Here is a 13,742-nt window from a genome sequence, read left to right on the forward strand (position 1 = left end):
AATTATGAATATATTCTAAGTAAAGAAGTCATGTTGGAAAGACCAACACCAACAACATCATGTGTAACAATACTCAAGTGTGATAATATACAAAGAGAGCAACATGTCAATTTTAGGCTAGGGCTGTCAACTCACCAACAACTAGGATTGTGAAGTTGTTGATAGGCTATTTTCTTGTTACACATAAGCAACCAATCTAAAAACTACACCTAGCATGTACATCGAGGCTGAAGTCCCAATCAATCCCAGCTTTCTGATCTGGGACATTACCTATAACTGGGTATAATTTGTTATATTATCAATGATACAAAGATTCGTACTCTTATAAAGCCATGAACTTTTGAACTTCACGCGTGTCTCCAGATCAGATGGCAAGATTCAGAGATATGGTGGACCAAGAGCTATCTCGGACACCATTAGGCCGCTCTATTAAATCTACTTCGGTGCACTCTGATGCTTCAGTTTCTAGCAAACGAGATCGATGCTCAAGATTTGGGCCAGATGGAGGGAGTGGTTTAGGGGGATGCTGTAGAGATCCGGATGCAGTGAGCTGGCGGTCGACTCGGGATATAGGTGCTACTCCTCACTCTCATGGCATTTCGAGAGAGTGTGGCTCAGGTGGTTGTTGTGGAGATACGGACGCAGTGTCTCTATCTCGTCGTTCTGCTGGAGTTGCGTCACCTCTAGGATTTGTCACACATGTGGGGACGTCTACTCCACTCACTCCGGCTTTTACTCAGCCGTCCACAGGTGGCACCCCTATGGGTGCTACTTTGAGAGATACTACCTCGGTAGGTACATCAGATGTACAGGGGTCTCCTGGATATGCCCAGGAGCGTGGTCGCAGGTGGGAGAGGACCCATCTTAGGCATACCCTAGAGGGGTATGCCTACCTTGTAGATTATAGGTCAAGAGCCATCATCATGAATGATGAGGGGAGGAGGGTGATGGCTCTCATGAGAGAGTTTTGCCAACAAGTTTTCCGGCACAATGTCTTGGATCATTGGAAGAACATACCGGAGGGGAGCAAGGACTACATAGTAGCATCCTTGCATGAGGAGTTTCCGGTACGAGCCACAACATAGAGGTTTTCTACGGGCTGGATGATGGAATGCATGCGTGCATACATGCCACATAGATGATCAAACGCACGCAAGGCACTCAAGAGTGGGGCTTCAAAGGCCAAGTAGCTAGATGCAGACAACTAGCGCCGACTCAGGGAGGAGGCTACAGATTCTCCAAGACATTGGAGACAACAGTGCGAGGCGGCGAGGGCATGACTAGAGGCCAGAGTGGTCCATAATCTTGGGAGTAGCGACCACATGACATATCTGGAGGACTTTTGTATGTTTTTCTTTTGTTTTGCTTGCTTATTTTTTTGCAATATCCTTTGTACTGACAATCATGTTTCTAACAAATGTATTTTGTTTTCTTTGCAGTACTCCATTACAAATCGCGATCCCACCGGCCTTGAGACTCGATATGAAGAGATGCACGGTATTAGTGCATTGATCAACCGATTGCATGGACAGGGCGGCCCTATAAGTCACTCATCTTTCTTGTCCATAGTTATGATGTTTAATTAGAATGCACTATTGTATGGTGGACTGATGTGTAGTTGTTTCTTTTTTTGCAGAGTCCATTCAATGCTCCTTTGCGGCGGGACAAGGTTTCGGATGGCGATGATCTATAGCTCACCCTTGGATCCTTGGAGGTCACATACCCTTCTTTTTTGGTCACGTGATCTGTGTAGACATTTTCTATGTAGTAGTAGTATATTGCCATGATTGTACCAGTTGCTTTCATTATGCGATCATGAATTTATTTCATGTATCAGTGTTATGATTTAAGTACACTTTTCCTTTATTTACACGAGCATTGTACACATTACTGAAACTATTTTGTATGGCCCAAATAGCTGCTCTCCTACCACAAATTTTTTTTTTTCTGTTACCGTCGCTATTAGCATCGCAAATTTACTACATGCGTCGCTATTAGCATCACAAAATGCATCGCCAAGCATCGTTATCAACGTCGCTATTTGCGTCGGTATCATGCGACGTTGATACCAACGTAAATAACGACATTGATACCGACTGTCCTATGGCATCACCAATAACGAGGATTTTTCTGATGACGGGGAAAATTTTCTTTATGAACATTTTCGTCGCTTTTAACCTTGGCATAAGGCCTATATCTTGTAGTGTACCTACCATGCTGTTTCTCTTAATACTCTGAACCATACCTTACTGGATAGGGGAAAAATAGTGGATCTACTTAAGCTTTTTTTCAAGAGTAGATGAAGGCTTTTCAAGCCCTCTGATTGCTTTTTAGAATGGAATAGCTCTGTTTTGGTCAACGTGGCTATGCTTCTCTAGACTTCATCTTTAAGTATCTTCCCCAAGTTCCTTAAACTAAAGGGACAAGCCCGAGTAGAAGTACAAAGAAGTAGAAGCAATATAGATTGAGCTATGGAGTAACAGAGTAAGAGAGAGAGAGAGAGGAACATGATGTGAGAACTCTAACAATCACAATGTGTGACCAGCCTTCCCTTATTCGGTAGTCACTGAAAGAATGAAGAATAAAGTAATAGTGATGGGCACTTGCCACTTGCAGTCTACAAGTGTGCGGTCATGGTGTGTAAAGTAAATAGAGAATTGCATAGGCACATGTGCCTTTAACCCCAACAACCTTTGACTTAAATGTGAATGTGTCTCTAATGAGGAGAGAACAAGAAAAAAGCAACCAAATATAAATTTATGTAAAGTAAAACTAGATGAGGAAGAGTAGTCATCTCATCCTATGTCCATCACCTTCCTAAGGAAGATAAAACATCCCACTAAGAGACTTTAATGAGCAAATCTCTAGGATTATTGTTAGTCAAGATCTTGACATGCTCAATAGACTTGTCCTCTACCAGTTCCCTCATGAAATGGTACCAAATCTGAATGTGCTTTGTCTTCGCATCATGGAAAATTGGATTCTTAGCAACCTAAATAGCACTCATAGATTCCAAATGTAGTGTAGAAGTAATAGTATTATCAAGGTATGCCACTAGATGGTCCAACCATACGACCTCCTATTGATTTTACTGGTTTTGTTAGGCTAGACACTTATGACCTATAAGTTAGTTCTTTCTAGTGCGAATGCACTTTAGATAGGTGAAGTGGATATTTGTTAATATATGTATAATAGCAATTATTCTGGCAATATCTCGTTATGTATCAATCTGATGATGAAGGAAGTTATTGATCTATTTTGAACAATGTTCTTGTTATTTTGCTATTTTAACTAATGATTTTGTTCTATTTTTTGTGTAGGTTCTATCATTTGTGATGTTTCGATGTTTCCTATGTTGGATTATCTTTCAGGATATGTGTGTGCTAGTTCTATTTATATATTAGGGTCAAAAACACTTGGTGATATTGTCTCATTCTATTTTTACTAAACAATCGTGGAAGATATCAATTCAATCATGATATAGTGATGGATTTTCATGCAACACCTTGTTGTGGTTGGGTAGTGGTGGCAATTATGGCAGTTGTAGCACCTGTAAAGGTTTATGCCTAGTCTACAAGATAAAGTGGTTTTCTTTCATCACAAATATCATTCTCACATGCTTCAAAGCAAGACGAGTCCATGCTTAGGTGGGTTGTAGATGGGAATAGTTGCAACGCACTTAAGGATATTTGATAAGAAGAAGAAATTGTCATCAACAATCTAAGGTGCAAGCTCAGAATGCATGTGCATCAAGATAGGCTTCAAGTTTGGGTCTCTATGTGAATTATTTCATGAGAACACCTCCTAATGTATTGTACCTACAACAACTTATTTTAGGGGGTTTCATTCTTAATCAGATTGTTAATTTAAGGAGGTAGTTACAATTTAATCTATTGCACCAAAAACCACCTAAGAAACCAATCCCTTCCATCATGGCTCAGTGTAACCCTACAGTTAAGTAGACCAAGTTTTATGGTGAAAAGAAGGATCTAGATTGGCATATGGCACAATTTGAAACCCACGAGGTTTCAAGTGGCTGTGATGTATTATTAAATGATCAGGTTACAAAGACTCAATCTTGCAACTTAATGGATTGGTGTAGTGCATATGGGTTAGTACTATTACAATGAACTCCCTATAGTGAGGCAAAAAGCAAGGAATCATCATCACATAGGCGATACACAAGCACATTGCAAATAGCCTCGCAAATGTACATCCTTTTTGTGATGACAAATTTGAGGCTATAAGAAACAAAAATGCGTCGTTTTTGCATCGCATAAGCGGTAAAAGGTTGGGAAAATTTTGACCGTCACTTAAGCGACAAGTTCCTATCCTTGCTTAAACGAGGCCATCCTGTGAACAAACCCGAACGCTCCTTTCCTCGATGTTTCTCTTTGTTTCTTGCCATTTGCTATGCGCCCTCTCAAACACACACACACACTCTCTCTCTCTCTCTCTTTAGATTTGATCTGGTGCATCTCTCCCTCTCTCCCCCTTGCATACACACACACACACACAATCTCTCTCTCTCTCTCTCTCTCTCTCTCTCTCTCTCTCTGTCGTGTGCACTCTTGGTTGTCTTTCCCTCTCTCTCTCTCTCTCTCTCTCCATCTCTCTCTCTCTATTTTTCGACATAAATCGTTTCCTTGCGGTCACTCTAGACATTGTGTACTTTGGTCTAGTTTATGCATAAGTGATTCGCTCCAAAATTTTCAGGGATGCATTATGGTAAACATCTATCTCTATCTTTTATGATAATTGATTTTTTAAACTTATTTTATTGATAATTTTAAGAATACTATCATTGAATTAGATGAAAAATAATTTTTTGTACTTGTTTTAATGATCATAAGTCTTAATACACATACATCTACATAGAGAGAGAAAGGAGAATTACCATGAAGTCTTGAATTAGCTTGAAAGGGTTTTACTTTTCTAAGAAATACTTTGATAAATGCCCGAACCATTGTTAAATGAGACTATTCAAAGTCATGCTTTTCCTAGAAGCAAAGGTATTGACTCTAGAGTAAGGTTTTATGGACTAGAGCTATGGCATAGTATCCAAATGACATCCAACCACAAGCCCTTAAAGATTGGAGGGAAGTGTTTCTATTGGAAGATTAGCCCAACTCCCACCTAGATGAGCTTGCAATGATCATGATGTGCCTGTAGTTGTGCAATCATAGAACCCAATTTTCAAAATTAAAAATAGAATACCTCTCATAGAAGGAAGGGATCTCTTCCACTACCAAATCCACATCTAGAATTATGAATATAATGTCTTTTATAAGTAAAGAAGTCATGTTGGAAAAACCAACACCCATAGTACCATGTGTACCAATACTCAGGTGTGATATTATACGAAAAGAGTAACATGTCAATTTTAGGCTAGGACTGTCAGCTCCCCAACAACTAGGATTGTGAAGTTGTTGATAGGCTATTTTCTTGTTACACATAAGCAACCAATCTAAAAACTACACCTAGCATGTACATCGAGGCTGAAGTCCCAATCAATCTCGGCTTTTTGATCTGGGCCATTACTTATAACTGGGTATAATTAGTTACATTATCAATGATACAAATATTCGTACTCTTATAAAGCCATGAACTTTTGAACTTCACGCATTTGACCTTGGTACTTGGGAACGAGTTGACATGTAGCGCTAAATTTAGTACCTCGGTGAATAACATGGAAACTACCAACTTGTCAATACTAGAGCCTAACATGGAAACAAAACAAATAGGGACTTCAACCCATGAGAGAAATTTTGGCAGGTCTCGACCCTAAATGTCTAACTTCATGAGCTTGGAACCAAATAAACAAGTACTTCAGAACTTGATACTTAAAAACCATGTACTCTTATAAAACCACATACTTTGATATTTGGTAGAATAGATCTTCGTACTTGTGAACGAGTTGACGCATAGTGTTGAATTTGGTACCTAGGTGAAAAGCATGGAAATCACAAATTTGTTGATGTTAGAGCCTAACATGGAAAACCAGAAAGTTATTAATGTTAGAGTATAACATGGAAATAAGATGAGTAGAAACTTATATGCAAGAGAGGGATTTTGCGAGGTCTCGACCCATATTTCTAACTTCATTAGCTTGGTGCCAATGAAAGAGGTACTTCGAAACTTGAAACTGTAAAACCAAGTACTCTTATGGAACCATATACTTTGATACTCGGTAGAATAGATCTTGGTCCTACGAGTTAACGTATAGTGTTGAATTTGGTACCTCAATGAAAACATGAAAACCACGAAATTGTTCACATCAACACGGAAAACCAAAAAGTTGTTAACGTTAGAGAACAACATGGAAATAAGATGAGTAGAAACTTCAACCCAAGAGAGGGATTTTGTGAGATCTTGACCCAAATATCCAACTTCATTCGCCTGGTACCAACGAAATAGGTACTTCAAAATTGGTATCGTAAAAGCAGGTACTCTTATGGAACCACGTACTTTTATACTCGGTACAATAGATCTTGGTACTTGACGACAAGTTGACGCATAGCATTGAATTTGGTACCTCAGTAAAAAAACATAGAAACCATAAACTTGTTACCAGAAAGTTATTAACATTAGAGCATAACATGAAAATAGGACAAGTAGAAACTTCAATTCAAGAGAGAGATTTTGTGATGTCTCACCCCAAGTATCTAATGCCATTATCTTAGTGCCAACAAAAGAGGTTGTATACTTGTTAGCTTGCCAAATTCAAATATATACTTGTTAGCTTGCCAACAAAAGATACTACTCAACAATAAACAAATTCAAATATATACTTATTAGCTTGCCAACAAAAAATTAACTACTCAACAATAAACAAATCCAAATATGAAACCAACAAAGGCCAATGTATATCATCAAGAAGTATCTCCAAATATGTACATGCAAAGCATACATGTCTAAGTATAGTAACATCATCCCTCCTATAAAATAGACAAACAAATGTCAACGTATATCATCAATAAACTTGTACAAGTGTGTGCATACAAAAAATATAGGTCATGTCAACCGTGCCATCTACAAAACGTATGAATAAATCTATGGAAAAATGACTAATATCGCTAACCCAAAAAACCCTAACTGGAGCCGCTACACTACGTAGATCCACACGAGCCCTCTGTGTCTCACTCCTGCCACCACTACTACCATCTCCACCACCACCTCCATCACCACAACCACCATCACCACCGCTACCCCTCTCTGTCTCTTGACATTGCCACTTGGCCTCTTGTGTCGCCACCTCAGCCATATCAGTCTCTCCAGGCTGCTCCTTTATTAGTAAGTGAAAGCAAACATGAACATGTAGTTAGTGAAATGTGTTAAAAACATATTACATCTAACTTGAGAAAAAGTAAAAAATATAATAGTGATACTCACAAGTGGGTATGCTCTGTCCTGAAGAGTCGCGCACAAGGCTCGATATCTGTGGTATGTCGCATACTCTGTCTCTTGCTCTGTAGACGCACAACTATAGTTTTTGGTATGCATTAAACAAAACCAAAGACTTATTGATTTATTGACTTGCAAATATTTTCTATAAAAGTCCAAATTTAAAGAATGTTGCCACAAATCTAATCCGTCCCATCTGGCCTAGTCTCCAGCCTAGTCTGGACATGTGACATGCTGCTACTCATCTCCATGCACCCTCCTACATAAATTTCAAAAATTAGAATTGCATAGTTTAGAGAGTAGTTATCATACATCTAACAAAGATCACAATAATTTAAATTTAAGTTATTTATTGCACATACCCTATGCTGAGGAAAGTTGTGGTCCGTAGGCATCTCTCCCTACGAAAGTGCTCTGACGTCTCTATGCACATATCAGTCTTCCTTTTTTTTGTCTCCACCATACAGTAGCGCCTGCTTTTTTGCACACTAAGATAAGCATCAATTGATCTTATGGAATCAATGCTTACTTAAGTGTGGAAAAAAGCAAGTGCTACTATATGGTGGAGACAAATAAAAGGAGTATATATATATAAACATATATAAATAAATATATATATATATATATTTATTTATTTATTTCTCGTAGAATAAGCATTATAAGATATCAAAGAATCTATTACATTTTGTTATTTTACTAGTTTTTTGGTTTTAGGGTTTGATTGATCCTTCAATAAATGTCTCACATTTTTGTGGTACTTAATAAGTAGATTTGGATAGGTTAGAGCGTACACCGCCACCTTTGACCAGTGATGGCTAAGTAGATGTCATTCACATCAAATGAAGTATGGTATTTATGATTGAGCGCCAGCACTTGAGGAGCGACATGAGCCTATGGTATGTGACTAATCTTTCTTACTTTCATTATTTTTTAAATAAACGATGGCTTATATATGTGACATTTAGACTTCTTGAATTTATACATAATTCTAAAGTTTCAATTCATGTGTTTGGATAGGTGGTTTTGAAGGTGGATTGGTTTTGAGCAGAGTACAAAGGTAGTAATGCCACAATGAGACAAGAGGCATCTAGATTTTGGTCCATTGATTCCTCCAAGTTAATAGAGGCTTCAAAGGAGCCATATATTTTGCTAGCTCATGTTGAATAAGTGTTTCTCTACAAGAACACATATGATCATCTATGGTGGCAAGTTGTGCATGTTAAGCCTAGAGGTCGCCGGTTGTTTGATGGCATAAAGGTGAAATGACCATGCCTTCTGATGTAGGTGCATCAACATCAGACAGTCATAGAGTTCTTCCTTTTGATCATGACGACCTTGTTGATGTTCAAAACGACAATTATCCACACCACAATACTATAGACACAAAAGAGGACGAAACTGATCACTTGACATTTGGCTACCATTTGGTTACCCTCCAAAGACACCCCTTCGATTGATTACAATATATATATTGTCAAGAGCCATAGAATCCGAACAATTGTGTGCCCTTAAAGCAACAAACAAAATTGTGATTATCCTTTCATTCAACATAAACTCAAGTACCAAAATCTCTATATTCACTTATATGTTTAGACCAATTATTGCTACTATAATCAAGTCCACACATGTTTCTTGTGACAAACCCAAAAGAAGATATGTATCATTTAAAAAATTATTTACATGTGCCTTTTCACATGAAGGTACAACCAAACTTCTTCACACTTGTAATGCACTTTAAAAACTACCTTATTGACGAGGAAGTACATGCTACAACATTCATTCAAAACCCCTTTTCTAAAAACACCAATTTTTCCTAAAAAAGGACCGTGATGGTATAAGTTTAGCACCTTTGAGTTCAAATGTGAATAGAGCCTGTAACCATGAACATTCAACCTCAGGTCTCCTAACTTGTATATTTCATGTAAACTCTGCAATTAGGTGGCTGCGTGTCATACCATGCAATCTATGAATATGTAGATGGCAGACAATGTTAGCATATTAGTCAGTTCATGGCTGAGTTTGTGCATGTGGTACAGTAGGCTAGGAACCATAGGTATTTTAGGTATTTTATTTGCCATCATTTATTGTGATTCAGCATTTTATGTAGCTAGTAGTCAGCCAAAATTTAATGCTAGTCGACCAGCCATATTTTATGGCATTTATTTGGCCTATATATTCTCAGGCTTCCACCTCACCGTCATTCATTTGTCACCTTCTTGGAGAGAGGGAGCAGATGTGCTAGTCCCTCCATAGCCAGTGACTCACCTCGCTTCTGTACTATCTCATGTCTTGGTATATGGATTCCATTTCCCAAGCATCTCATTTCTTCTGAGTTCTTTGTGCAGTGTTCTTCTTTCTCTTGTAATGTTTCTCTTTTCTCTCTTCCTTGTGTTCAGTAGTCCATTTTAAGAGTTTCCCACGCTTCAATCGTTACATCCACTTTTGACATGGTATCAGATTTCAAGTTCTGACATTGTTTTAGATTTCTGGATCAGATTTTCTACTGCTCTTTTCTCATGTTTGAGGTCTGTTTTTTAATCTTCTATTGGTGATGTGACTTGATTATGACTGTTGCGACTTATCTATAGCCTGGGCGAAAATCTTTTGACAGTTTTTGGCCTGTTTCCTACATCTCTCTTCAGTATTTTGTAGTTTTTCATTTTCTTTTTTCAATTTTTTGGGCCTATATCAAGTCAGGGAACTTGTTTCTAACCCTTACTTATATGTGTTTTGGCCACAGCAATTTGTGTTTATTGTTTGCAAGCTAAATTAATTTTGGGCCAATCGACTATGGTTACTGTTCATTGTTTCAGACTTTAGTGACCTATCACCAGTGTAATAGAGAGTCTTCAGGTTTTGAGTCTTCAAACTTTAGTGCAATACACTTCTACTCTTCAATTTGAGAATTCACTATTCAATGAACCATTTAAGTTTCAACTTTGAAGTTTCATGATTGATGAATTTCTTTGAAATTTAAAATTTACTCTTTCGTGTGACATTTTAAGAAGAATTTTAGTTAAAGTATCATGTTTGTTTAGTTTCATTATAGATGTCTTAAATATATCTAGAAAATATATGATTTTTAGAACCCCATCTTGGTCCCCCATCCTCCATCCCTGGTGGCTATGGATGTAGGTGCTTCAGAAACCATTTCCTAACCTATTTGAATTATCTGAAACTGTCTAGCATACATTTAGCCTACAATTCTAGGAAATGAACAAGAAATCAAGGGAAGGAATAAGAAACCATTGCTAACTACCATTACACACACGCACATTCATATCAAAGCTTCTTATCATGCACAGTCGTGTCGATGGCTCATAAGCTCGAACATCACCCCAGTGAGCCACTTATGGCTCCATCCTATCCCATACTTCATCTCCAGCACCCTGATGACATATTTCTTGTCATCCTTGTGCTAATATCTTCATTGAAAACTAAGGCCCATTAGAAGTTGAAAACAAACACAATTCGTCATTTTTATGTTAATTAATACTCACCCCCATAGAATGTGAACGCGTGGCATATAGGAGAAGCATAACTCTCCCATCCAACGTCGAAAGGTGATACCCACTTTCTGAGTAGTCAATGGCACCATTGGGCATAAAATAATATGTAACACCAAGAATACTAGTACAAGGGCCTAGTGGTACTCCACCAATGGATGGTGGCGGCCTGAGACTGCTGAGTTCTGTCATCACCCAAGCACTGTGCTGCTCTCTCGACAATGCCTGCATGCAATAGAAAAATAAGACACAATGAATTCTTAATTATTGAAAAACACACTTCACTTGATGCATTGTCATTGTAAAGGATATACCTCTAGGTCAAACAACCACTACCCTATGCTACGGGCTAGCTCAATGATCCTGGTAAAGGTATATGAGTCCTAATGTATACAAAGACATCAAAGAGACGTTATGATTTTTAGATTATTGTTTTATTATTTGAGATACTTTCTATTTTATCGTTTGAAATGATTACCGATGTGCTTTGGTGGTATCTCCAATTGAAGAAGTGTCTGCTCCTAGAGGTAGCTAAGTCAATGTACCCTCTCCAAGCTGCATAGGCTGCAATGACCTACCCAATATCTCGATGGTAGTCTCCAATGCTCCATTTGACAACTCCTCATACTCTGCCATGGTCACTCACACGTCATCACATAACAGTCTAGTAGCTTGCAATGTAGACTTTCTGGTGACCAGCCTTGCTCTACGGCCACGGTCATTCATCATGCCTGCATATTACAACAACCATTAGTCAAATATAAAATACATTGCTTTATTTTGTTAAAATTAACAACCAAGTAGAAAATAGGTCTTTGGTTGCTGAAAAATCTCTACATAAAGCCTCATTACAAAAATAAACTTGTGAAACTAATAAACAAAAAAATAAAGAATCCCAATGGGCCAACAATCATTCACCAAACACTGCCCAAGCATCACATGAGTTAGGCAAATATCCCTCTTTCCATATTTGAAGAAACTTGTATGAAACCCATTTGAGCTCTCATTGATCAAGGGGTGGTGAGCTACATGCCCCAACATGACCAAGGGGTGGATACCTTGCCATCCTGAATATGAGGATGTTTTGATGCTATAGCCCCTCATTCACTAATTCTCAAGCTTTGGCTATGGTTTCTTGTCTTGTATTCAGACATGGTGTCTTTTACTTAGTAATATTAAACATGTTGAGGCTATGGCTTCAACAATAATTTCTTATATTTCTTAGCATGAGATATTTCTTTATTTCAGTCTGCCATCAAAGGTTTCTTCTTCCTTAAAGGGCTTATAAGCTTTCAAAACCATAGGCCCATGATCACAGTCATGGACAATAGTAAGAGTTTACAAATTTCTTAAAGAATTTCATGGGGTTTTACTCCACTAAACTCTAGGAATCTTCCTCAAACCTCAAGTATTTTAACTTACACTTAGCCATTCTTTACACTTGAAGTTTCATTTCAACCTAAATATGGAGTAAATAGGGCTGCAATGTGTTTTCTTAAAATTTTGGCCAAATATTCACTTAATCAAGGGGGATTTTGGCTAATCTTACCTCAAGAATCTTATATGAAGCCTCAACAACAAATATTGGTTGAAGATTGAAGCTTCTTGCCAAGATTCATGGCATTCTTTTTTCTTGAACTCTTGGGGATAGAAGGGTACTTTCAAATTTTCTTGAAAATTTGGTCAATGTTGACTCTATTCAAGGGGCTTTTGGCATTATTCGGATCTTGAAAATGAGAATTAACCTCAACATCAACCTATTTACCAACATTGAATCACTTCTTCAGCATTCCAAGCATCCTTTTTGTGAATGTATGGAGAGTAGTAGAGCTTAAAGCCTATCGATGTTTTGGATTCTTCATCATCATTGTAGCTTTTTTAAATCTTGGGATAACTTCTTGGACTAGCATAAATAAGTATTCAACAAGAATAAAGACTCCTATTTCATTCAAAGGAAATATTGGTCTCCAAAAGGTTTATTCAAAAGGGGCAAACACATGGGCTCTTTTCTTCTGTCCACATAGTAGGGAATGGTCAAATATTTCAAGTTTTATGAAGATTCAAGTTTCTACATGGAGTATGGGAACTTAATCAATAAGCCTTGAAGGATGCAATGTCATCATGGAGTCTACATTGTTTCTTGGACTTCCATAGGTTGAGATGGAATATATTCAATGTACCACAGTCAATTGACTCATTTACAAATATCACATTAGAGGATTTGGATGAAATGTGGAGTTTTTGTAGGTTCTACAAGTGCTTGAGTAGTGTTTGCACTTATCCTAAGTGTTTCCTAAGTTCCCATTGGTAAGGGATGGGATTTACAGGTCTAAACAAGCTCATAACAAGGCAAAACAAGGTGACGCTTTACTGTGTAAAGTTTTGGTAAATCTATTATGGAATTGGACATTTGCAATTTAACATAAAACTAATGCATTTAAGTTAAAGAAGACTTCATATTATGAGTTGAGGCAACAAACAGCTCATTTGTACAATTACTTCTCAAGTTGTGAGGTGAATTTGTGGCTATAGGTCATTATGGATAGCACGCAGGGAAATACTTCCTAGGATAGTTCTATACTATCATGTATGCATTGAATTGAGCTTCAAGGATAGGACCAAGTGGATTCTAAGAGAACTTCTCAAAATTTAGAGTTTTGCAAAATGATGGATAAATTGGATGCTTGGGTTGAATGTAATGAGAATTATTAATGAACTGACTGTAGCACCTATTGCCATGTAATGAGAATTATTAATGAGCTGACTGTAGCACCTATTGCCTACGGTCTTGACAACAAGGCAAACTCTGCTGGGAGAAGAACATGCTCATAT

The sequence above is a fragment of the Lygodium microphyllum genome, chromosome 10 (genome assembly GCF_053477565.2).
Source record: "Lygodium microphyllum isolate KBCC chromosome 10, Lygodium_microphyllum_v1.1.10, whole genome shotgun sequence".
NCBI classification, from domain to species: domain Eukaryota; kingdom Viridiplantae; phylum Streptophyta; class Polypodiopsida; order Schizaeales; family Lygodiaceae; genus Lygodium; species Lygodium microphyllum.